General features: G+C 38.5%; 1 long non-coding RNA gene across 1 annotated transcript in view; it reads right to left on the reverse strand.

The window, feature by feature from the left end:
• Positions 1-1791: 1791 nt before the first annotated feature.
• Positions 1792-27862, reverse strand: part of LOC144306807 (uncharacterized) — an 83756-nt gene continuing 57685 nt past the window's right edge. Inside the window, exons 2-3 of the long non-coding RNA XR_013373903.1 lie at positions 2738-2889; positions 1792-1945 (exon numbers count right to left, since the gene is read on the reverse strand). This is a non-coding gene — a long non-coding RNA (uncharacterized LOC144306807). The remainder of the gene's footprint in view (positions 1946-2737; positions 2890-27862) is intronic.

Genomic DNA, 27862 nt, shown 5'->3' on the forward strand with positions numbered 1-27862 from the left:
TGATTGGGGTGGATTGATTTACAGTCTGATGTTTGTTAATGCTTTTTGCCACCACCATTAAATCATGTTTGGGGAAACTAGTCATACGTTGTTTCTAATCAATGGGAAAGAGGAATAAAATGGTTTAATTATGAGAAATACAAAGTGGCCTCAGATAAGTGACTTCCATTTCATGTCACATGACTTGCCATGTACATCCATATCCCCCTGGCCCAAATAAGCGTCACATGCTCACCTAATTCCAAGTGGTCAGAGAAATGGGAATTCTATCATGTTCCCCAAAGAAGGGAACTGAAGTATCTGCAAACGATCCTAGTAAATACAGTGATTTCTGGATTTTTAGTGTGCTTAAAATTCTCAGAGGAACTTATTTAAAAGACAGCTGTGTGGTTGGACTCCACTACTAAAGACTTTCATTAAGTTTGGAGTGGAACAAATTACCAACAAATAGGTAATTTTAGAAGCCCTTCTGGTAATGCTGAGGCAAGGTGGCCCAAGGATATCCCAATGAGGACCACTTCTGTTAAAATTTGAGTTCCCAAATTATGTCTTAGAAATTTAAGGGTCATCCCAGTTAATTCACCAAATAACTGTGTCCTGATATAAATATCTACTACCACAATGGGTGTGAGGCGTCATAAACTCTGAGGCAACACAGGGAAGCAAACAAGGACTCAGTTGGACTGGGTTTGGAGAATTAGCTGCAGGGGCAGATCCTAAAGAAATAATCCGCAAGTGTTTTCAGACTTACTCATCTTTATAATCACACTATCGTGGAGGGAAAACTGGCATTATTATTATTATATTCCCCACTGCCATGCTCTACAGATGAAAAGATTAAGGTTCAGAAAGGTTATGCAATTGCCTGAAGACAGATAGTCCATGGTGGGACTGAGATTTTGTCATTTCAAAATGGTATTGGTAAATGATAAAGAGAAAACCAGAAGTAAATATATTCACATGTTGAAATGTCTATAATGTACTAGTAGATATCTAGCCTGAGTTCATCCAGGGGCCATGCCTTATTTTTCATACTTATCACAGGATCCAGAACACATATGGTACTCAAGAAACACTTCTTGACTGAAGAACTATATCCTTCCTTATAATGCAAAATAGGGATAATAGACCCAGTTGGCTTTTTTACATAAAGAATGGGCAGCGAATAGTGATTGGTTTCTTTTCTTTTTCGGTAGAACTCAAACAACCAGAGAAATACTATTTTAGTAAAATGTTGATCTCTTTCCATTCTCTTTCCCCCCAGAAGTTCTCTGAAATCTGTCAATGGAGTTTGTTTACTCCAAATTACATCTTTGTTGCCTTTAAGTATTGGCATGTTTGAATGTTTACCACTCAAATTCAGCATAAAAGTGTTTTCTTTTTTAGGTAAGATCAGGCAAAGAGGTACTGAATGAATAACACTTGATTGGGAATGGTAAATAACCATGTAATTAAACTGTAAACACTGTGTGTGGTGATTTTAATGTAATTTGAGGACTTGTAAATTACATGGTCATAAAATGGCACTTGGGCTTATGCTTTACAAAAATATCCATGTTTGTATGAGATTAATTAGTGCAGTTTGCATAAAGACATTGACTAAAACACTTTCAGAACATTCTCATTTTTAAGGTTTTCTTATTTATATAAGGCCTTCTCAAGGTTTTTTGCTTTGTTTTGTTTTTTTCTTCTCTCTGTTCTTCCAGAAATTATTATTGTCCACAGATTCTGTAGCTGCAAATTGATCTGGACACAGTAAATAGTTGATAGGCTTAAGTTATGCTTATGAATAAATTTTATTTTAGTTCTTGAAATGGGTTGGTCATTTCACAAACTGATTACATGGTTACTTCTTTGGTTCAATTTATAGATGATGCCCACATGGGGCTTCTTTGCTGTTGGAGTGGTTCATGTGCATGATTCTGTAAATTGCAGACTCCATGCCCTAGGAAAATAACCATAGTAGAGTAGCCATTAGGTGCCCTTCCCCCACAATGGAAAGTTCTGCTCAGCAAGTGGCTTCTTTTGGTGTTTGTGATGGCAACTGTAGGAAACCCAAGATAACCCTTCCATCCCAGGCAGCCCTTATGCTTTTCCATCTCCAAGAAACGCTTTCACTTTGTAAATTCAGAGTCAGGCTACCAGGGTGCTATTAGGAATTCTCATAGGTTCATGTCCTGGTAAAACAGTGATAGTGATGATGATGTTGTATAATTTTTATTGATGACTATATTCCATATGCTCTGCTAAGTGCTTCATAAGCATTACCTCATTTAATCCTTACAACGATGTTAGTAAATTGATATTATTCTCTCTTTACACACGAGCAAACTGAAATGTAAAGAGCTTAAGTAACTTGTCCAAGATCCAACAGCTATGTAGTGACAGGGTTGAAGATCAACCCTGGTTTGTCTGATTCCAAAGACCTCGATCTTAACCTCTTTGTCACACTGTTTTAGTAGATTAGGGCTAACAATCCCTTGAAACCATATGTCTAGCCCAGTTCTAGGATTCTTTACATTAGATGCCTCACATCTTAAGTAGATTAATTTCTTAGCCAGAATTTGAGTTATCTAAGAGACGGGAAGTCATGGCTACTGAATTGTACAACTCACACACAGAGAGGCTAACATTCCTGATTTGGAGGATAGTTATGCAGCCAGTCTATTTGTATGTGACATAGATTTGGGCTCCTTTAGAGATATTCCAAGCTGTTGCAAGACATGTAGTTACTTACCTTCAGAAGAGATGGGAATGGCATATGAGATGGTCTAGTATATGCCACTTCCAGAAATCCAGGAAATACGGAAAGGCTTTCAATAGGAGAGGAAGGCATATGCAGTGGAGTGGTGGCTGAAACGCCTGCTCATATCATCCGGCAACATGATCCTAAATTATCATGTGGTCAAGAAACAAAAGGTAAGGAGAGGTAGGATTGGCTGCGGTCCCTGCTTTGGCATACTGAATATCTGGTCATTTCACCAAAACATTCCAGTTCTCATCATGACTACCTTGTAAGCTAATCTGAAACAGATATTAATTTCTAAATGCCTGGCTATTGATGCATTGCAAAGAAATATGACATACAGTGCCAGATTTCGATAAACAAAATTAATCATCCAACTCATTAAAGCAAACAAATAATTGAGCCTAGCCAGATATGTTTTAAAGGAAAATCAGAATTTAAGCAGGCCACAGATTTGCCATTTTCTCCATGTGTTCAGCATTTGAACATCATCTAGATGTCAGGCATCATGTTAGTTACTGAGAGCACAAACATGAATAAAATATAAACCCCAGTTTTGTCAGTAGAGAACTGCATATTGGTTCAGTAGTGACTATTACTCACATAACATATTGCATGGTCATAAATTTCAATAAATTGGGAAGAGTATATGAGCATAATTTTTTAGCACAGGTGGAGCTAATTATAGAGGGTTATTTTGACTTGGACAGCAACATTGCCTGCCCTTTCTCTGATCATCAAACTTCTGTACAAGATTCAACATACTTTCACCTCCCACATAGTGTTAGTTATTAAGTCCAGCTGCTTCCTTCTCTGTAACACACTTAAAAATATCCTTCCTTTTTAAGGCTTTACAACCACATCCTTTTCCTAGGCCCCACTGACCTCATTCTATCAAACTATAGCTGATAAAATAATATCATGGTGAGCAAAATTCCAGAGTTTTCTCCAACGTCAGAATTGTGAATATGCCGAACAAAAGTTTTGTTCTTTCCTTTTGCTTTAAAACCATGAACCTGTCACCCCCCGCCCCTGTTTTTATACTTTAAATTCTGAAGAAAACTATCACTTTTCAATATGGTATAAACACTTAGCTTCTGCTCACTGAAGCAAAATTTTCAAGTATTTGATGCTTTCTCAGATTATTGTACTCCTAGGTAAATTAAATGTCAGTGTGAGGGATAGCTTCACCCACTTCTGTAGCTGGCTTTATTCAATCCAAAGAAGTCATCAGAGAACAGCCAGCACAGCAAAGTGAGCACGATGAGGTAGGCTTTTTATCACATGCCAAAGCCTTTCCACCAGCATTAAGGCTGGTTTGCAGGCTTTCTCCCCCTGTGTGTGTCCTGTCCAACTAGAAATTCCAAAAAGAAGCCTAAAAATATACAATGGATTTCAGAAACAGGATTGAGCAAAATCCTACCTCCAGGTATTACATAGAAGAAACCACCCATTTTGGATGACACCAAGTGAAGCAAATAGCTCATTCTTTGAAAACCTTCATTCATTACACAATAAAGTTAAGTGCCACAATTTCATGGACTCTTAAAAATTAAAGAGAAGAGTGAAAGGACCAGAAATCTAGAGACCAGATGGGATATAAGGAAAAAAATAGGAAAAGAAAAGTGGAATGCTCTGTTCCTTAAAATTCTCCCATGGGGCTCCCTTTCCAAATTATCATCCCTTTCCTACCATGCTCCCCATCCCACCCACATAAGACTGGTTGCCAACTTGGGGAGATCCCAGCTGGTTCTCCATGAGAATCCAGGTAGGACACCTGCACATTCCAGCTAGACTGAAGTCTGAGCTCAGTTTGTACTTGTTAGCACCAGAGCCAACGCCAAGATCCCTTTGTGTGGGCAAGAACTCAGATCACATCCAGGTGTGTGTGAGATTAGCCCATCAGTAGAACATAAATAGAGCTGCTCATCAATCCTCCCCATCCTCCTCCTGCAGCCTCACAATCCCAGGCTATGTATTACAGGGACAGATATATCATCTGCAAAGTTTTCCGGGTTCATTTTTAGGAAACTTGGGTTTTCAGTGGAACACGGTCTGCTTGGAGCAAAGTTCCTGGATTTGTCATTGCTACAGGCAGTTGTGTGAGGGAACACATGCTGGGAGGAAAGGGCTTCTTATTCAGAGAGGGACCCAGCCCCGCCCACCTCCCCATGAGGCTGCAAATCCTTCCCCAAGTCACTCTCCAACCCCGTCTCCTTCATGGCTCATTACTTAGGACCAGAGAGTTTGAAACTAAGTGAATTAGAAATAGGTAATGGGCCCTCCGTTGGAAATACCATCAAAGAAAAAAAAATACTGATGAAGTAATAAGCTCTTTCGCATATTGCTTTTTCCTGAAGAAAAAAAGGAACATAAACAAGAAAATATCAGAAGTCCCTTCATTGAAAGCGAAAAACACAAAATACCCAAATTGGGGATATTTTTGGACAGAAAGAGCCTAATATTTTTAAGCCCTGGTTTGTGCATCAATTGCACACATACCTTTGCATAAATTTCAGAATATTGAAGCATCTACGACTCCCCATAAAAATACTCAACTGTTAAATCCTGAAGGGTACTTCGGGTTTACCTATTCAGGCTGAAGAAGCTGACAACTAAAGCTGAAGTGACTTGTACTGGCAGGATATTCTCTTCCTACAAACACGAGCTCTTGGAACTTTGGTATGAAGAGAAATTCCAAGGTTTGGGTAGAAAGCAGCATGTATTGAAATTGACTTTGTTCAAAACACTTAGCGTAATTCAATGATCCATGAAGGAGAGCCATATCTGGGAACCGAACCAAGTTCCCCCATCAAACAAACTGGAGATGCAATCTGGTCTGTTGACACTAAAGGAATATACCACTTTTTCCACTGTGAGCAAAATTAGACCATTTTTAAAGCAAAATTAGACTCTCAGGCAGCATGATCTAGTCAGAATAGACTCAGATTCTTACCAGCTGCTCCTTGTGTTATTGCCATCCCTGGGCCAATAAGAGAGCATACTGCTGAATTTGAAATGCTCCTTGTCCGTCTCTGGACTGCTATTTTGGCCACTCTGAGGATAGATAGCTGATTTTGAAAACGCTTTACATCAAAATGAATCTCACATTAGTATGCACTTCATGTTCATAACTATGTTACCCTAAGTAGATTTTTAATATTTTATTATAATTAGTATATGTAGCTTTGTGCCCCTCTCAAAACTAAACTTTTCTTTTATTAACCCCAGCTGTTCTCTGATTCTGCAACAAAACTAACTCGCCAGGGGAAGTAATAGACTAATCAACCAGCCAATACTTATTGAGTATTTCTGCTGGTCATGCCACAGCTGTCCAAGATCAGGCCCAATGGTGCTTCTAAGCAGCTTTCTTCCGCCACTACCCCAGTGAGTTACAAGTGTGGATACACGAGCTCTATGAGACCAGATACTAGGTATTCCCAAGCGTTGGCACCTTGTAGCCACTCAGTGAATATCTGATCAATGAATGGAAGACCTGATGCCCAGTTAGAATTAATATATTAACCTCAAAGTCCCTCTAGCTCCAAACTTTGATTAGAAACAAGATGGAAAAGGGAAAATAAGGGAAGGGAGAAGAAATGTGTGGGAAATATCAGAAAGGGAGACAGAACATAAAGACTGCTAACTCTGGGAAACGAACTAGGGGTGGTAGAAGGGGAGGAGGGCGGGGGGTGGGAGTGAATGGGTGACGGGCACTGGGTGTTATTCTGTATGTTAGTAAATTGAACACCAATAAAAAAAAAAAAAAAAAAAGAAACAAGATGGAATATCCAGCTGTGTGACACATTCTCCTGGGCCCCATTCTGGTCCTCATTCATTCTCCCATCTTACCATTTAATGGGTGAAGGAAGATAAAATGGATTTCCTTTATTTCTGTGAGGTTATTTATCTCCCCTTATTACAGAAATCCCATACTCGCCCTTGAAGCCTTATTTTGGACTATTAGCAGCCCCCAACCTTCCATTGGCATCATGGGAACATGGATTAAGTATAAAGACTTTGAGTTGTCAGTAATCTTTACCCTAGAGTCCATAAATGGGTTTTAGGGAGTACAGGTGCTTCTGAGATCCTAAGTGCATTTTTTTTTGCATTTTTTGTGTTTTTTTTTTCTGCAATGAGACCCACAGCTTCCACTAGATTTATACACATGACACTAAAGTCTACTGTCCTGCAAGTTATAGTGTGTGATCAACAGCAATTCTGTGCCTGAAAGACCTCTAGAACCTGTAAATGAAAATCTAAGACACTGTGTCCTGACACCCTGTGCTCTCTGTCTAGCTGGAAACAAGATTAATTTTATAAAAACTAGTTCATACACATCACTTTAAAAGGGGAGTCTTCCCCTTACCAAAAGAGTCACCAAGCTTCTCTTTACATTGTGATCTTTTAAATCTGGAATATGACCAAAATTGTAGGAAGATTTTCCAGTACACTTCTGAGAAAGCCATCTGATAAAGGGACAGTGTCTGTCTTGATCTCTGCTTGATACATAAGATGCACTTAATAATTATTTGTTGATAAAAACAAGGCATTGCTGCTTAAAAAATATTATTATTTGTTGACTGAATGAATGTGACAAAAAAGATGCATCTGCATTTCTATAATTGCTTCCAACATGCTGTAAAGATGCCATTACAAATAAAGTTTTGGGACTCGCTTTCATATTTTCTGCAAAGATATAACGTTGAAAGAAGGAGCTTGTCCACTAAATTTCACAATTCTAGAGCTGTTTGCATTATATGTGATTTTCCAAAAGCAATGGTTCTGAGTGTCTTTTAGTAATTTTGGAATAAATACACATAAAAATAGAAGACAAAAAATGAAATATGAGGAATTGTCAATGATTGAAAAAAATAGCACCACAGCAAAGCGGGGGTTTGGAAGCCATTAGAATGATATCTACCCTAACCAGTGTTGTTCTGTTGTTTAAAAATATCTAAAGTACATTGAAACTAGATTTTTAGCATTCCACTAAACTCAAGTCTAATTTTAAATGTCACAATAAAGACACAGAAGCCAGACAGCCAACATAAAGCAAGCCATGAAAACGATTAAAATTTTCAAAACCAACAGTAAAAAGTAAGAGTTATTGGACCAGAAGAAGAAAAGTGAATAGGGAATTAATAACAAATCTTCAAATACATCAAGATTCTCACTTAGAGATTGGTGCAAGCCTACCCTCTACCTCTAATAATCAGAAAAGAATAGATGAGCTAAATAGCAGGGGGAACTGAGATGAGACATACATAAGGATTAATAGACTTTGGGCTATGTCCTGAAATACCACATCACAAAGGAAATTGGACAAATTCCCATTCTAAAGCATGTAAGAAACCTAGACCCAATCTTAGCAAGACTGAATTGGTGATCTTTTGTCTCTTCCTTCATCCCAATGGATTTTTAATCTAAAAGAAACAAACAAGGAATAAAATTCTCTCTGGTAAATATGTTTTTTTTTTTTTTGGCCTCATTGCTGTGTTCCTTCAGAATACATGAATACATGGCAAGAGTTGAAAGTATTTAATAAAAAAACAATCTACTGGTCACTCAAAGAGAGATCCCATATGCATTGGTAGTGAAAACCTGATTTCTTATTTCTAAAATGTGACCCAAATCGCTTATCTGGTTTTCTATGTGTATGATCGTTGCATTTCCGAGATTAGAGGCTCACTGTAGCAAAAGGCAATTAATTGAATGATGAGTCTGTGCTAATGTGCCTGCATGTGTGGACAGCAGAGATAACTTAATATGCATCTAATGTCACTATTAATTTATTTATCATCTCCTCCATTTAATTTTTGAAATACAATGATTTCTTAATCAATGGCCAAATGCTCGAGAAAATATTTTCTAACAGTTTTATGAAAGAACAAGTTAATTATACCTAAAACTAATCAGTTAGAGTAACTTCATTCAATATACTTTTAATGTACTTTGGCCACTTAAGGACCACGTTTGCAATTGTTTCCTATATAAAGTCCATTTAAAGTCTATTTATCCATTTATTTTTAAAGATTTTATTTATTTGTTTGTTTGTTTATTTATTTATCTATTATAGAGAGCACATGCAGAGGGAGAGGGAGAGAGAAAATCTCAAGCCGACTCCCCACTGAGCCTGGAGCCTGACTCAGGGCTCCATTTTATGACCCTGAGATTATGACCTGCACTGAAATCACCAGTCAGATGCTTAAGGACAAGCCACCCAAGCGCCTAATTTGTAGTCTATTTATGTTAGTCCATTTGCTACTATGACCGTACCTTGGCTTTTTCATTTAAAGTGAGGTAAGAGTTTCACAGAATGTAGCACTGAGAGCCCTTGTTATGCAAGATGTTTAAACCAGCCTCACTGTACATGTAAAACAAGCTCACCTTTAATTTCTCAAAAAGGGAAAAAGCACATATAGTGTTCGTCAAAACTGCTATGTATGCTACTCACCAAGGAACTGTGGAATTCGATAATCACATGACTCTGGTAGACCTTCTAAATGTAAGAAAAATTATTATGATCCATGTCTCTATCTTATGGATAGAGCAATTAAGAGTCTCATGCTCTACCGACTGAGCTAGCCGGCGCTTGGATAGAGCAATTAGAACTGCTGCTCCTAACCAGTGTGCATATCTTCATACTTTACGTTCCTAACAGTTGTAATAGATGGGCTCACCATTCTCCTACCTCCTTCTCCTGGTCTCACAAGAGAGGGGTGGTGGGGAAGGTGTCAAAGTGCTTCTCCTCTAGCATAAGCATAGCTTCCTCTTTCAAGATCATTGCCTCCCTTGCTATTCCTGAATAAAATTATATTGTTTTTCCAATTTGGGTACCAATAAATTGTGTGACCTTTGTAACCCCAAAAGTAAATTTTTAAAAAATGCTTCTTTTTTAACTTATGTATTGTCTACTTTATGACTCTTCATTTTTTGATCTAGAGGAAGTGACTTTGGATTTAACATAATTGTGTTTAACTAATACTGATTATCTAAATAGAAGCCTAACACTGTTTTCTTTCTTCAGGAGATGAAGAAAATTGCTTAAAAAAAAAAAAAAAAAAACTAGTCTCATGGAGAATTATGTTAAGTCTTAACATTTAAAAAATTAATAGTTTTTTTATCCTTTCATTTTTTACATTTTTCTATTTTATTTAAATTCAGTTAATTAACATATATCATTGGTTTCAGAGGTAGAGGTAGAGGTCAGTGATTCATCAGTCATAATATCTAGTGTTCATTCCATCACGTGCCCTCCTTAATGCACATCACCCAGTTATCCCGTCCCCCACTCTCCTCCCCTCCAGCAACCCTGTTTATTTCCTATGATTAAGAGTCTCTTATAGTTTGTCTCCCTCTCTGATTTTTGTCTCGTTTTATTTTTTCCTCTACTTAGCCATCAAAAAAAAAAAAATGAAATCTTGCCATTTACAATGACGTGGACGGAACTAGAAGATATTATGCTAAGCAAAATAAGTCAATCAGAGAAAGACAATTATCATATGATCTCATTCATATGTGGATTTTAAGAAACAAAACAGAGGAGCATAGGAGAGGAGAGATTAGTAGCTTTTTTTCTTAAAGCACTATAGATTTAGAGAAGAAAATGGAGTAAAAATTGCAGAGTTCCTATACAGCCACTTACACACAGCCCATCCCACCACCCAAGTTTTGCTGTTATTAATACCTCGCATAATTGTGGTCTGTTGTAATTGATGAACCAATATTAAGGCATTATTATTAACCAAAATCCATAGTTTCATTAGAGTTCACTTTGGGGGATGCACATTCTAGGGTTTTAACAAATATATAGTGTCATGTATCCACCATTGCTATATCAAAGTGAAGAGTTTCAATCCCCTGTATTCATCCCTTCCTCCCTCAACCCAGATCCTTGGCAACCATTGACCTCTTCACTGTCTCATCCTTAGTCTTGCTAGTCACCCCTTTTTATTATCTGATTTTCCCATCCCCTTCACCCACTCCCCTCTTGCTATCTTCACTTACTTCCTTATTCCATTTAAATTCCTTAGCCACATCTCATCATCAGTTCCTTGCACACACCCTGCATGCCCTCATCCACGCTCACTGCATCACACTCACGTTGAGAAATGGTACCCTCTGCCCAGGCATGCTGACGTCCTGTGGTGGACCACATCCACCATCCTGATGTGAATTCATGATCATGAACCTCAGGTGAGCATCCATGCAACCACGCTAGCACAGAATATGGCCTGATCCATTCACTTGGTCACCCTCTAACTGGACTACTTCAGACCACTTCCTCATTCTCAGTCTCCCATATATCATCCTCTCTTCCCTCTCTAGGAGGGTGATGTTGCCCCTCCTTCGTTAGAGATCAGTGAAGCAACTGGAACTGCTGGACCTAACCAGCATGCCTATCTTCATATTGTATGTTCCTGCCAGTTATGATAGATGGACTCTGTTCTCCTACCTATGCTCCCTGCATTGTGCTCTAGATCCCAGCCTTCTCACCTGCTCCTAGGTGTATCTGTGCAAGGCAGCTGCACTGGCTGCCAGACGGGGCTCTTGAGAAGGGCGCAGCCAGCTGGGGGTGTGTTTGCACTGGCCAGAAGAGAGACTCTGGGTCCTCACCTACTCTACTTCCTCCTACTCTATTTTCTTTCTTTCCTTTATTCCTTTTTCTTTTCTTTTCTTTTCTTTTCTTTCTTTTCTTTTCTTTTCTTTTTTCTTTTCTTTTCTTTTCTTTTCTCTTTTCTTTCTTTCTTTCTTTCTTTCTTTCTTTCTTTCTTTCTTTCTTTCCCTTCCTTCCTTCCTTCCTTCCTTTCTTTCTTTCTTTCTTTCTTTCTTTCTTTCTTTCTTTCTTTCTTTCTCTTTCTTTCTTTCTTTCTTTCTTCTTCTTTCTTTCTTTCCAACATAGTCCTGGATGCCTGGGTGGCTCAGTGATTGAGCATCTGCCTTTGGCTCAGAGAATGATCCTGGAGTCCTGGGATCGAGTTCTGCCTCGGGCTCCCTTTAAGGAGCCTGCTTCTCCCTCTGCTTATGTCTTTGCCTCTTTCTCTATATCTTCTCAAAAATAAATAAATAAAATCTTAAAAAATTAAAAAAACAGTCCTTATCTCCTTTATATTATGTTTGCTAATTATGCATCACATTTTATCTCTACTGATTGTCTCTCCCACCAGCCTCTGACCTCCATGGGGTCAAAGATCTTTGTTTTGCTCATTGATATTCCCCAAGCTTCTAGCACAAAGCATGATACATAGTAGGTATTGAATGAATATTTGTCCGATAAAACCTAACTTTGCTCATCATATAGCAGTTCTACATGTTTCTCTATATTCTGTTTCCCTTAATTCTGCTTATCTCAAAAGAACCAGCTGCAATGGTGTCTCCCTTTCCTGCATTTTCAGAGCACTGGGGCTATATTATGTCTATTGTACCTGCATGTACTCATATATGCCAGAAAACCAAAGTGCTAGCTGACCACATAACTCTGTTTGGTGGGATGAAGACATCGCTGTGGAGTTTGACAAAGATCCATGATATAGGCCTCTGCTTTTCAGACCTAGAAATGACATTTTATCCGAGTTGATTGACCTAGAAATGCTAATTCAGGCTGGCAAAATTCATATAAGATATATCACATGTAAACTCCAGTGCTACTCGTTAACTTATAATAGGTGTACTTTCTCCAGAGCTTGTGCAAAGCCAGGTGAATTTGCTTGGCACATTGGTTGGGATTAGGTTCAGCTATAAGAAACCTAATATGGGGCAGCCTGGGTGGCTCAGCGGTTTAGCGCTGCCTTCAGCCCAGGGTGTGATCCTGGAGACCTGGGATTGAGTCCCATGTCGGGCTCCCTGTATAGAGCCTGCTTCTCCCTCTGCCTGTGTCTCTGCCTCTCTCTCTCTCTCTCGTCTCTCATGAATAAATAAAATATTTTTAAAAAAGAAACCTAGTATGAAGGCTACACAAGATAATTTATTTTCTCTCCCACTTAAAATGTATACTGTCACAGGATAGGTAGTTCAAGGTCTGACCAGAAGCTCTGCCCCATGAAGTCCTGGGACTCCAGCTCTTTCAACACATCCCCCCACTATCCTGGGTGGTCTGTGTTTTCCTGGTCTAAGAAGTTGTTGGTCCACCATAGCCCGGGCCACATACAGGAAGATGGGAAGGAGAACAGAGGACATGAACAGCATGCATGGCTCTGCTTTAAGGAATGTGCCTGGAAGCTGCTATATGAACATTCTCATTCACCTCCCGATGACCACCACTTAGTCACATGGTCCCATGGGGTTGCATGCACAGGAGCTGAGAAAATGTCACCTTTATTCTAGATGACCATATGTGGCAGCAAAAAAGTACTGTAACTATATGGGAAAAAGAGAATGGATATTTAAAAACAATTAGCAATTTCTTCTAAAACGTGTGTGTAATCTGAGGGAGGACCACCTCACCCAGGTCTTGGTGAAGGAGAAAGAAAAACACTTGCCCATGACTGATCCCATCCCTTTAGTGTCCTAAATATCAACCTCACTGTCCTCTGATCAGTGCTGGGAAACACTGCCCATGTTTATTTTCTAACTGCCTTTCTTTCTAGGTTCCTTGCAAACACCACCCTCTTCAACTCATCTCTTTGCCAGGCTGGACACAGTACAATGGAGTAGGTTTCAACCAGTCAGTAGGGAGACACCAGGGCAGTCATACAGAGCCCCCCGCACTAGGAAGGGTCACACTTGGTGTGTAATGCTCTGCAGTCATCATCTTGAAACTCTTGATAATGTTAATTTTGAATCTGTGTTTTGTAACTGAAGCCCAGTAGGACACTAAAACATGTCCCACAGCTTGAAGCCTCCCCTCATAGATAGTCCCTCCTTATGCTGCCTCCAGGAAAAAGATTCCCTGCCACCTACCTACTCTCCTGCCTCTTGGTGCCAACTTGTCTTGCTTTCCTGTTTCTGACCAGTGGCCACTGCCACTCCCATTTCCTGACACCCAGGGTCCCACCCAGATTTTTCCTCCTGGCCCTCACCCAACTTCTCATTTAACTCCATCCAGGTACTGAGTATGTTCCAGCACAGCAGCTGCAATCCTTTGAGATTGCAAATGCACAGGGCGGCTGGCCTACGGGACCCAGCTGGAGCAGCATGCATCAGTCAGGTGGCTGGTACAACCAGGTACCCGGCAGGGGCCATGTGTTCACACGCTGAGCCATGGGACAGGACCCTAGGTGTCTGTGAGGAGTATAGTCACCCAGCTGGTATCCCTGGACCCCAGGAACAGGACATTGAAACAAAGACAGGACAAGAAAGAGAACATGGAAGAAAGAAACATGTCCACATTTTTAGTATTTAGTATGAAGTAAGGGCACGCTTTTTCCTGATTTTTGAACAAGAAGTCCTGCCTTTTCATTTTGTACCGGGCCAGGCAAATTATGTAGCAGGCTGTGGTTTCACGGTCCTTTAGTACCTTACATTCCAAGTTCCAATCAGGGCTTGTTCACACTGTTCCCTGTATGATGTCCCCCATGTCACCTGATGGACACACTGGATTATTATATAAACTCTTTCAAAACTTTACAGTCTCGGGTTGCTTCCACAGCTGAGGAATGGAAGACATTCTATTTCCTTCCTTTATATTCAGATAATAACTTCTCTCTCCCCCCCCACGTACCTCTCTTGTGTTCTAATCATTCATGCATGTGCCTTTGAATCTCCCGGGCACCTGATCAGAACCTTCACGCAAAGTAGGTCTGCAATAAATGCTGAACGCACGAATGAATAGTTAATATTTCATGCATGAGTCAATCAAGAAATCCTTGAAAGTTTTCTGGTGTGTGTGTGTGTGTGTGTGTGTGTGTGTGTGTGTGTGTGTGTTGGGGGTTTTTCTTTGTTTGTTCATTTTTTGCCTTTATCCAGGCAGGAATTGGCTTCAGAAGTGTCTTTCTGCAGTTCACACGACCATACCAGAAGTAGGATGACTCCTGAGGAGTTCCATTCTGTGGTCCCAGAGTGGCTGCTTTGTCATCACCCACACACCATGCCCTCCGATCTCTCACCAGCTCCCAATCAATGGGCATCACACGGGAACACACAGCAAGCCCAAAGAGACTGGGCACTGTATCTCCTTGAGAAAGAAAGCTCTTGTTTATTCACCCAGGCACTTTCCTTTTGCATTCAGAAGACAAAGCAGCAAGCAGGGGCTTGCTGGGAGAAGAATAAGAGCTGCCAGAAGTAAGGGGGGGATGGGGCTCATTCTGTTGTCACTTGCAGCCCATCCTGGGTCTGAAGCATCTTTAGCCTCCTAATTGTCCCCCTCCCCTTTCTGTGTCTGCCTTGCACACACTGAACACTCCCAGACAGCTTTACAAATTGGCTCTGGAAACGTTAGGCAGTAAAAATTCCATTGAGTCTGAAAAAGACACACTTCTCCTCCCCATGTTTATGAATCAGTTGCTATTTTATGCCCTGTCCTCATCCACCTTATTACGTTTCACGCTGCCCTGGGCGATATTGAGAAGTAGGCAAGTTCATCTTTGTCCTTTACGCTCTACATCCCAGTTCTATAGTCCTTCCCTTATCTGAAAAGCCTCCTCCTGCTGTCCGTTTCAGGGGTCTCTGTTCTCCTGAGTCCCTATCAGATTTATATCCTCTTTCCAACCAGGTTATGATTGACATAGTGTGTCATTCTTCCTGGGACTGTTTGCATTTTAAAATGCCTTACCCAGAGATGGTAATATCCAACCTAAAGGAATAAAATCTCCATTTGTATAATTTTAGATCCTACAGAAGGTAGATGAGGATGGTGTTTCAGGACAAAGGGATCCTTCAGAAGCCCTCCGATCATACTCAGAAGCTCCAGACTTTCCCACCTCCCCAAGCCCCCTTTTCTTCTAATCATTCTTTCTTCCCCTCCCATGGTCTCCTTTCTGGAAGGCCTGCGGTGACACTCAAATGCTCAAGAGATGCTTTTAAATTCCCTTACCTTGTGATCTCAAATGCCTATGCGTCCATTATAACATCAAATATATCACAGTGTAGTTGTTCGCCCTTCTGCTAGACTATTCACAAGACTGTGAGTTACTTGGGGTTTTTTGTTTGTTTTGATGCTTTGATATTCTGTACCCAGCACAGAGTCTGGCACATAATGGGTATTAAAATTTTAATAGGTGTTGAAAGTTGATGAGTTATTGAATAAACGAAGTTAAAACTGTTTGGGATTACCACATGCCTAGTTTCATCTTATAAGTGCAATGGGAACTTCTTTTTTAGATCTCAGAACCAGGGTCAGCAAACTGCAGCCTGTGGAGCAAATGTGGCACACCGCTTGTTTTTATAAATAAAGTTTTCTTGGAACACAGCCACACCCATTCATTTACGTATAGTATATGGCTGCTTTTGCACTAAAACAGCAGAGTCTTGAGGGAGATCCCATGGACCACAAAGTCTAAAATATTTACTATCTGTACTGTCTGACTCTTTAAAGAAAAAGTTTGGCAACCTTTGCCCAAAGGAAAAGGAGTAATGGAGAGTAGGGGAGATGTACATGATGTGGAGGAAGGGAAGAAGCATCCAGGAGAGGAGATGAGCAATAAAATGTGCTTACATCCTTCAATTCACACTTGGAAAAGAGGTCCAATTTTTAAATGCCCTCACAGAGTAGAAGCTCAGAACTCCTGAGCAAAGACAGGGAAAGTGAGAACAAATTCTCCACAGGAGCCTGGAACACAAGGGCATTGTTGTCAACTGTTTACCAAGGCAGAGAGAAGGGCAAAGCTGATCCCAAGAAGTTAGTAACAGCACTAATGCCTAATAATGATTGCAGCAGAGAGCATTTCAGGTGCCCCATTAAAAAGAGTGCTTTGTCCTAATAAATACCAGAATAAGAGTCTGTTTCTCAGAGCCCCCTTCCTGCACTTTATTCTTAATGAGTCTTCTAATGAGTGTGCCGTATTTATTTCCTTGAGAGACTCATCACTTCCCATCTCAGCCTGTTATTTAAATATATGGCATGGTGTGAAAAGCTGGGGGGAAAGTCTAAGGAGTCTTCTCTGTGCCTTTTCCAATGGCCTACATCACCCACGTGGGACAGAGGAGAGCATATGAACTGGATTCATAAAATAATGGGTCCCTGTACTTTTAACAAGGCAAAAATTGCAAAAGCTGAGAAGTTCTGCTGAACCCAGGATTGTTTGATAGATATGTTTGTAAAAGGAAAGGTAAGGCAAGGCAAGGCATGGCAAGGCAAGGCAAAACCAAGGGAAGGGAAGGGAAGCAAAAAAAGGAGTTTAGAGACTAATGGTTCCTTGCTTTGTTATTTAATTCTGAAAAAGACAATGGCGCTTTGCCCCTGAAAAGTAATCTGGAGTCAGTGGGTTTACCTTTGAGTTCAGGATTTACTTATCTTATTTCACTTCCCTTTTGTAACATTTTCTCTTTTTGTTTTTCAAAAAATAAAAATTGCCACAAGAAGGGAGTTACCCAGAACTCCTAAGTTATGAATCATTCTGAGTTACCAAAGTTTCCAGTTAGATAAGATTTACTCTTGTTTTTTGTGGCAAACAATTAAAAAAAATTCTTCCCATAATCACTATACCATTATCGTAGCTGCTTTAAGACAAAAAGAGAAAGGAAAGAACAAAAAAGAAAGCAGTAATTCTTTAATATCACTTATTATCATCAAATATCAATGTAGTGTTTAAATTTCCCCAATTATCTCCTAATTGTTAGTTAGAATCAAAGTGTGTCTTAGTCTCTCTCAATTTAAGGTTATCCATAATCCTATTTTATCCTTTGCAATTTTTTTCTTTTAAATACAAACAAAAACTGAGTGTTTATCCAGTAGAGTTTCCAACATTCGGAATCTTGCCAATGATACCCATGTGGCATCTGTTAATATGCTCTCCTATATTTTCTATAGTCACAACTAGAAGCTCATGATGTTAAAAAACAAAGTGTCCTTATCCTTTGAAGATGAATTCTGATGAAATATGTCTGAGATTTGCATCAAATGAGTACAGTGAGAGGTAGGACTATAAAGGGAAGGGCTCTAGATGAAACAAGATTAAGTACATGGATCATTGTTGAAGCTGGGTGGTGGGTACATAAGTATCTCATTCTTCTACTTTGGCATATGTTTAAAACTTCATATAGTTAAAAAGTTAAATATATTTTTAATAGTTTTAGATGAAAATCTGTGAAACACATCTCATACTTTCTATCTTTCCTAAACATCTGATCTTAATATTATTGTTCAGTTTATGGAAGAAATTGTGCTAAATTCTTGGGTTTCATTTGAAATCCAGGTTTCTACATATTGAAGATAATTTTAAATGTCTACATTTTTGGTGAGTTAAGAATAAAAATTTTAAACCACCAATCTAGAAAAATATTTCTCAAATAGGGATCACAATTCCTAAGACAGGTGAGATTTGTATGAAAATCTACTAGAAAAGGATCTACTTCCACTAGACCCAATGTAACACTTGATATTGATTGGCTAGACCTACCTTTTTTTTTTTTTGCTTTGTTTTTATTAGTAACATGATAAATGGAGGGCCAGCAAAAGGTAGTAGAAAAGAGTCTGAGACTTACTGGTTGGCAGGAGTTGAGTTATGGTTGAACTTTCTATCTCAGCCCATGACTGAGATGAATTGGGGTCACAACTATCTAGTCATGGAGTCTTCCACCTCTAATTTTGATTCAGAATAGGGAAGATATCAGAGTTTGAGCAAGAAATAGGGCTTATAATAATTTAGGGGACAAAGGTTCACAATTCTAGCTATGTCTCTTGTAGGAATCCACTAAAAATGGTTCCAATAGAGTGGAATCTCTTTATAAATAAGTCTTAGAATTAACCATTGTTTTCATTCAACCATGTCAGCTCTAAGAAAGCCAAGAGAGCCCATTTGCTAAGAGGCACAGTTGCTCATACTTTTAATTTTTTTTAAGATTTATTTATTTATTTTAGAGAGAATGTGCAAGTGAGAGGGAAGGACAGAGGGAGAGAGAGAATCTCAAGCAGACTCCCTGCTGAGCACAGAGCCCAACAAGGGGCTGGATCTCAGGACACTGAGATCATGATCTGAGACAAAACCAAGAGTCAGCCACTTAACCTATGGAGCCACCCAGGTGCTCTGCTCATACTTTTATTTTTAAATTCTGACTATAGCATTATTTCTCTCTGTTGTCAGTAAATCTTCTCAAGCTTATGTCAAATTACTTAAGCTCTTACATGTATTACTGAAGGCATTGTGAAAAAGTATCACTAATTCAATTTGCAACTGGACAATATTTTGCTTTCTTCCATAATTTCCTTTTTAGTTCAGGCCTATCTTTTGGGGACTCTGGAATAACCTATGTAGCTAAATTAACCTTTCACTTCCAATTTTCTTCAGCTCAAATCCTGCCTCCATCTCCTTTGTCACTAGCAATGCCCTTGCTGACCAACATCAGCACTAATTTTCACTTTCTTTTCAAATAATTTGGGGAAACACACTAGTCATGAATTGTCTATAACAGCACTGGCCAATAGATCATTCTCTGATGATGAGAACATACAGTATAGTAGCCACTAGTCACATATGGCTATTGAGTACTTAAATACTTAAATGTAAGTGTGATTGAAGAAGTGAAATCTAAATTTAAATTTTAGTTAAATTTATTCTACTGTAATTTTAATTTAAATTAATTACATGTGGCTAGTGGTTACAGTTTTGAATAAGGCAGCTTTAGAATCTTCTACTCACCTCACAATTTGTATATGTTACTGTCACTGCTAAAACACCACCAAACACTATGCCAGATTGAAACTGATTTTCTAGTGGCTAATAGTTGCTTGAGTTTTGAAATTTTATACACATACACACACACTATTGTCAGATACACTATTTAAATATATATATATTTATAAAATAATATAATATATATATATTTCATGGGATCCTGGAGAAAAAAATGATTTTGACATCATTGAATACCTGTTCTTATTAGTGAAATGACCTTGGATTATTTCTGTAACCTTACAAGCTTCAATTCCCCCTTCTAGAAAACAGAGAAGATGCTATCTTTCCAAATTGTTGAGAAAATTAAATTAAATACATTAATTACATGGAATTAAATAGCATACATGAAGTGCCTAACATGCTGGGACCTATAAGTGGTAGACATTCAACTAGAGGAGGCAATTATAGACTAAGATGAGACATCACAAGGTCATGTTAGTTTAATTCCTTTACTGAATGATCTGGAGGGTAACCAAAGAAGACTTAAATTTCAGGAAGGGAGAGCTCAGGACATTTACTGTGTTAATAGACTATCAAGAGAGGCTAAAAATTTGTTTTTCTTGTGTTGTTTGAAAAATGGACCATATACAATTTTCCACATAAGATGTAAGAAAAAGGTAGTTAGAAATTACACATAGGATATGAGTTTAATCAATCAAGTCCATGGTGATAGAATTACCTTACACAGGAAAATCTCTTCTTAGGAAGAAATTAGGCTATGAAAATGTTATTAGAAGAAAGAATGACATTTTAGGCATGTTAAGCAGGAATTGTCTACTATACATCCATGTGGATTTAAAAAGTAAACAATAGGGACCCCTGAGTGGCTCAGTGGTTGAGCATCTGCTTTTGGCTCCAGGCCTGATCCCCAGGTCCCAGAATTGAGTCCCACATCGGGCTCCCTGCATGGAGCCTGCTTCTCCCTCTGCCTATGTCTCTGCCTCTCTCTGTGTGTCTCTCATGAATAAATAGATAAATAAAATCTTTTTTAAAAAAGTAAACAATTGGATATATAAATCTGGGGCTTTTTTGGAATAAAGATATAAATGTGCTAGCCTTCAGCAGATTTGTTACACCTAGAAGCCTGGGATTAAATTATTTTCTCTGCTAAGGAGAAGCTATAGCAATACGGAAGGAATGGACATAAGACATTGAACACTCTTAAATCTAGAAGTTAAGTAGAAGAAGAAAAGCCACAAAGGAGACTGAAAAAGAAGACACAGAGATGAGAGAAGACTAGAAGAATGTTAAAAAAAAAAAAAAAAAAAAAGAATGTAGTACTCTGGGGGTCAAGAGAATGTTTCAGAAGGAACAAATCGTTAGTTGTACAAAACGATTTGTTTTCAAGAAAGATGGAGCCTCAGCAGCACCCACTGCATTAAAACTAAGGAGACCACTTGTGGTCTACACAATTTCCATGGACTTAGAGATGGGGGTTGGTGGGTGGGTAGATACCTGTTTGGAATGGATTAAATTGTAAATGAGAGAGAGTGGATCCAAAGTTAGAGGTAGCCAAATGGCACCCCACCTGCTGTACTTCATAAACTTTTCTGCACCATTCTCTTTGGAGGCCTAATGAACTGAAGTCAGATCCCATTTTTTTATCTATAAAGAAACACATACTATGGATAAAAGAGATGACATCAACACATTACTTTTGCTGCTTTGAATGTTTAAAATGTTTAAAAGAACAAGAATGTATTCTTTTGGGAGCACAGAAAACTATTCCCAAGGACAATCTTTAAATTTCATGATTTTAAGAATAGATCTTGTTCCAAAACCAAGAAGCATGGCTCTCCCCCAACTTGAAAATAAATGGCTAACAATAAATGGTGGCACCCCAGTAGAAAAAGGTAGGCTCACCCAGAGTTTTCTGACAGAGCCTTCATTGACTGTGTCTTTCTATTAATAACATATTCCAAAAATGGGATAACTTTCAAAGCATTTTTAAGCTTTTCAAGAATTTTCCAAGATTACAAACACCATTGGAATCAATCCTCATAGGAATAGTTTATCTTTAGCCTTATAATATCACTCAATGATTTCTGAAAGAATTCATAGATAAATTGAGTAAGAGAATAGAGAAAATCACCAACTAGTTTCAATACCATTACTTTTTAAGGCAAATCATTCACAGGCATGTCAGTTGGGAATCTCCCTATCAATTCAAGTCACAAGCCATGCACTGACTCCATGATAAACTGCACTTTGTTAACTCAAGTTTATTGGAGCAAATGCATAGATAATAAAATGCTCCCAATTGAAGTGTATACATCTGTTTCAACAAATACATATGCCTAAGTAACCAAAACTGATCAAAATATAGGACATTTCCATCACCCCCAAAATTATATATGTCATGCCCCTTCCCAATTACCCTGACCTTAAACAAATCTATCATGGTAAATTTGGTCTGTCTATTCTAGAAGTTTCTATGAATGGAATCTATGTCTGAATTCTTTCACTCTGTTTTACGGTTGTTATTGTTTTAGTTGTGTTTTTAGAATTATCCATGTTACTGGCTATATTTTATTAATATTTACTAATATAATTGTCTATTTTTATCACATGCACAAATTTTATTATAAAATATTATGTACTTTTGTATTATAAACAAAATTAAATCTGTTTATTGATTTACCTGTTGATGGATATTGACTTATATATGCCTTAAGGCTATTATGAGTCAAACTGCTCTGAACATTCATGCAAAAGTCTTTTGTAGACACACATGTTCATTTCTTTTAGTACTTAGGAGAGAATTACTGGGTGATATGGTACGTGTATCCTTAAGTTTAAAAGAAATTGCAGGGATCCCTGGGTGGCGCAGCGGTTTGGCGCCTGCCTTTGGCCCAGGGCCCGATCCTGGAGACCCGGGATCGAATCCCACGTGGGGCGCCCGGTGCATGGAGCCTGCTTCTCCCTCTGCCTATGTCTCTGCCTCTCTCTCTTTCTCTCTCTGTGACTATCATAAATAAATAAAAATTAAAAAAAAAAAAAGAAATTGCAGGGGATCCCTGGTGGCTCAGTGGTTTAGCACCTGCCTTTGGCACAGGGTGTGATCCTGGAGTCCCAGAATCAAGTCCTGCATAGGGCTCCCCACATGGAGCTTGCTTCTCTCTCTCTCTCTCTCTCTCTCTCTCTCCCTCTCTCTCCATCTATCATGAATAAAAATAAAAGAAATTGAACATTTTTTCACTAGCAGTTGTGAAGCTTTTCATTCCCACAAACAAGATATGAAAGTTCCAGTTGCTCTTTCAAGAGCTTATTGCAAATCTGTATTCATTTCTGTCAAATAATGTCAAATATTTCTGCGTATATTGAGATACGTGTGGGCTTTATAGTTTATTCTGTTAACATAGTTAATGATGAAACTGATTTTAAAATGTTAAATCAAAAAAATAATAAATAAATAAATAAATAAATAAATAAATAAATAAATAAATAAAATAAAATGTTAAATCAACTGGATGTTATGCTATATGTTGGCAAATTGAACTCCAATAAAAAATATACAAAAATAATAAAAATAAAATGTCGAAGGAAGGAATGTTGTAGGAAGTGTAGTGTTTTCCTCCTTTCAAACTCCTAATATGGGTAAAGGGTGTCTTCTTTTTTCTTTCATCAATCTACCTAGAGTTTTATCAATTTGAATTATCATTCCAAAGAGCCAACTTTGGATTCCATTTCTCTTGTGATTTCTTCTTTGACCTATGGATTATTTATTTATTTTTTTTTTTTTGACCTATGGATTATTTAAAGAGTGTTATTTAATGTGAAGTATTTGAAATTTTTTCTGGTATCTTTCTATTTTTGATTTATAATTTAATTTATTGTGTAAGAGAACATACTTTGATTATTTCAATCATTTAAAATTTTTTGAACCACTACATGGTCTCTCTTGGTGACTGTTTCACATACTCTTGAAAGGAATTTGTGTTCTGCTGGTTTTGGTGGGAGCATTCTATATCGGTCAACAGGTCAGGTTAGTTGGCAGTGTTGTTTGATCTTCTATATACTCTTAGATCTATTTACCTGTTATACACAAATACTGAGAAAAGAGTATAGATATTTCTAACTCTATGAACATGTGTATTTCTCCTTTACATTCTATCAGTTTGTTTCACATACTCTTAACTTCTTTTATAACAGGTATAAGCATTTAGGAATATTATATCCTCTTGATGAGGTGACTCCTTTGTCATTATAAAGTTCCTATCTTTATTCTTTTTTTTTTTTTTTTTTTAGTGAATCTTAAGATTTTTTTTTATTGGTGTTCAATTTACCAACATACAGAATAACTCCCAGTGCCCGTCACCCAATCACTCCCACCCCTCGCCCTCCTCCCCTTCTACCCCACCTAGTTCGTTTCCCAGAGTTAGCAGTCTTTACGTTCTGTCTCCCTTTCTGATATTTCCCACACATTTCTTCTCCCTTCCCTTATATTCCCTTTCACTATTATTTATATTCCCCACATGAATGAGAACATATAATGTTTGTCCTTCTCCAACTGACTTACTTGAATATACTCCTTTGCAAAAATCTACCTTACCCAACATTTCATTTTTTTTAAGATTTATGTATTTATTTTAGAGAGAGAGAGAGTGTGTGCAACAGGGGGAAGGAACAGAGGGAGAAGGATGGAGACGGGGAGAGAAGTTGACGTCTCATTGAGCACAGAGCTCAATGTGGGGCTCAGTCCCACAACCCTGAGATAATGACCCTTAGATCATGACCTGAGCTGAAGTCAAGAGTCAGATGCTTAACCTTCTGAGACACCCAGGCCCCACTACCTGGCATTTTAATAGTCATCTCAGCATCCAGCATATTCTAATGTTTAGAAATCACATGCTATATTTTCCCATTATTCTACTTCAGACTCACCTGAATATTTATATTTAATGTGAATTTTTATAAATAGTATATAGTTGGGTCTTATTTGTCATCTAGTGTGACAACTTCTACCTTTAAAGGATGCATTCTCACCTATTCCTTCACACTTACAGCATATTTGCTGATTACAGTGGAACTAAAAAAAAAAAAAAGAGAGAAAGAAAGAAAGCTGAAGTATGATGAATGGTTTGTCTCTTGAAATGTTCTGTAGTATAAAGGCATTAGTAGGCCATAAGCTCTTAGACCTCCCATATGCTAGTCTTTCCAGCTACACAACTCTCTAGATAATTGAACTATGACAGTTCTGCAGAAGTCATGTCCATTTTCTGGATTTTTTTGCATATGTATGATAATGGCAATGAAAACTATTAAATTAGAGTTGTTAGGGAACATTAGAGCCCCTCTGGTTCAAGCCCCCTTAGTTTTATAGACATAGAAGGTAAAACCAGAAAGGTTAAGTGACTTACCCAGGAGCATATAGAAGCAACATTTCTGAGCCAAGATGAGAGTGATGACTATATCTCAGTATATGTTGGGTAAACATTTGTCATTTTTGAGCTACCTAGCAATAAACACCAGTCCTCACTGTGTGAGTCTTGGTGAGAGGCAAGAGAGTCTATCTCCTAGTCTGGAATTGCATGGGTCATATCATCTTCCTCGCTCTCTAATTCAGCAACTTGCATGTGGGCATTTTACCATGACTCTATCAACTGGTTGCTCCATCCTGAGACTAAAACTATTGAGGAAAGAATGGACCACAGAGGGAGGTAAAAATCCTGGCATTCAGAGTTCACAGACAGCAGCAGCACCATCAGGAGGCCAGAGGAGGTGACTCCGTCTGTGTTGTGACTACGGCCATGTTCTATCTTTCTGATCGCCCCTGGGTTTTGCATTTTCCATGCCTTATTCTCTAGCCTGCCCATGGATTCTCCAAATTTCCAGATACGGCTTTCAAAACTAACCTTGTCAGATTTGACTTCTGTTATTTGTAACCAAAAGGAGACAGTGAAAGCTGGGACAACCTTTCTCTGGACATTTGATAATGTGGCAACATAGCTGCCAATAGGCTGAATTTACCTTAAAGATGTGGTGGGGATATTTTTGGTCTGCACAGCCAATTTTAAAAAATGAAATACATTCAAAAAAATAAATAGAACTCATTTCAAATCCTGATCTCTGGCTTATCTTGAAGTAAGATTATATGGCACACCACATGACATGGTAACAACCTAGCTAGAAACTAGCAGCAAGCCCTGCCCTCTACAGATAACACAGCGGACAGGTCACCAACATCTCCACGTAGAGCCCTTACTTCATTTACACGACATGCTGGCCTGGTGAGTATCTGACCTGGTGACTTCTGCCCTAGCCAAACAGGACTCCTCTGAGTTCTTTATACACATCTTGCGATTTCCTAACTTCATGGCTATATACATGATATACTTTTGTCCCAGGCCCCTTCTAGGCCTGCTAAGTAATTAATCCGTATTATCATCCTTCCTAATTGTGACCAAACATCTTGTCCACTTTGAAATTTTTCCTGATTTTTCCAAGTAGGCATGACATTTTCTCCCTCGACTCAGGGCTGCATCCTGTATATATCTTCTATTTTATCATAATGACTTCTTTATACACATGCTTCTTTCCATCTGGTGGCTTCACAGAAGTCAGAGCCCACAGTATGTGTGTGTGTGTTTACACACACACACACACACACACACACACACACACACACTTTCATTCCAGAGTCTCAGGCATCAACAAATGACTGTGAACTTGGTAAATCCCTCATCTATTACTTTCTTTATAAAATATTAGTAACAATTTTCACCTGCCTCACAGGGGTGTCTTAAGATTTGATTCACATTTTACAAAGCACTTGGAAATCCTTGGATTTGAGATGCTGGAGAAGTGAACATATTATTATTATTATCAACTTGAGGCGGATAAATTGTAAAGAGAAGGCAGGGAACTGGGATTGCTTGATATTTACAATAATATAGGTCTCTTTGCTGGGAATGCTACTTCCTCAAAAATGCATATTATGAATTACATTTTCTTTCCCCAGAAAATAGTTCTTAAACTCAAGTCAGACCTCTGTGCTTGGTTATATTTTGCTTCATCTTTGGATTTATATAGCTCAGAGCAACAAATTATACAGCCTGCTCAGAAACACTTTGGATACCCTCAAGGTATATATAAGCATAGACAAATAGGAAAGGTAATTTCCTATTTTTATGAAGTAGCTCAATGAAATGTCATCCTTTTATACTAAATCATATAAAGCAAGCCTTCTGGATATTTAAAGTGAGAAATCAGAATTTGTTACACAGGTTTTCTTTTTTATCTCAGTCAAATTGTAGAGAGAAATGTGTCTGTGTCTCCAACACTTTCTCAGCCCTCTTTGAAGCTACTTGACTTAAAGGGAAAGAGCTCCACACCCCACATCTCTCTTTTTAGCAACATCCTCAAACTTCTCTCCTCTAGCAGTTTTCCAACATTCCACCACTGCTTCTTGCTCTGTTTCACCATTGAGGAGGCTTGCATTCTGGTAAACTCATGCGCAGGAAATCCTCCCCTTGTAGTTGCCAATCTATCCCTTGCACTTCCTGCATGGACAGTCTTCTTGAAATGGGTCTCCATTTCTGACCTCTCCACTCATATTCCATTTCAATGAAATCGGGCCTCCATCCCCCCAACTCCATTAAAACTTCTCTGGCAAATGTAGCTGGTGACCTCTGAATGAGCCAGACCATCAGGCTTCTGAGCCTTTGTTCATTCTTTTTTTTCTGCCCTTCCTTGATAAATCCTGGCTTTTTTCAAAAGTCATTATGAGGGGCACTTTCTTATAATGATGCCAATCAGGGCTTATGCCTCCAGCTTTTGCCCAGACTTGGCCAAACATCCCTTGTGTCTCCATATCTAATTCCATTGGAATACTTTACTGTTCTCATAGTTTATACTTTGGTCTCCTCCTATACCATAAACTCCTTTAGGTAAAGTATTACTAATTTCATCTCTGTATCTATAGGTTCTAACCAATTTCTCACACTGGAGAGAGGAAGAAACTGTTGATCAGAGTGACCCAAGGCAAACACCCAGTGGGTTATTGACATTAAAACTGGGTCTTCCAATTTTTTGCCTAGGATTCATTCCATTCAAAGGTGATGATAGAATTCTCAACTCTTTGGGTGACTATTTGTTCTTGGAATTAGATGTAAAAAAAAAATTAAAAAAGGAGAATTTAAGAGAATTCATGGCCTAACAGACAAGACATAAGTGATAAGGACAATATGTGGTAAGTGTTATAATACAGAGAGATGATGATTGTGGTGAGGTACTGAAGGTGATGGTAGGAACCAAGCCATGGAGCACAGGTGACCAATTGTCTACAGCATTGTGAGGTGCTGTCCTACTGAAGTGGGGCATTCCTGGGTGCCAAACTTGGGAA

This window comes from Canis aureus, chromosome 37, assembly GCF_053574225.1.
Source record: "Canis aureus isolate CA01 chromosome 37, VMU_Caureus_v.1.0, whole genome shotgun sequence".
NCBI classification, from domain to species: Eukaryota; Metazoa; Chordata; class Mammalia; order Carnivora; family Canidae; genus Canis; species Canis aureus.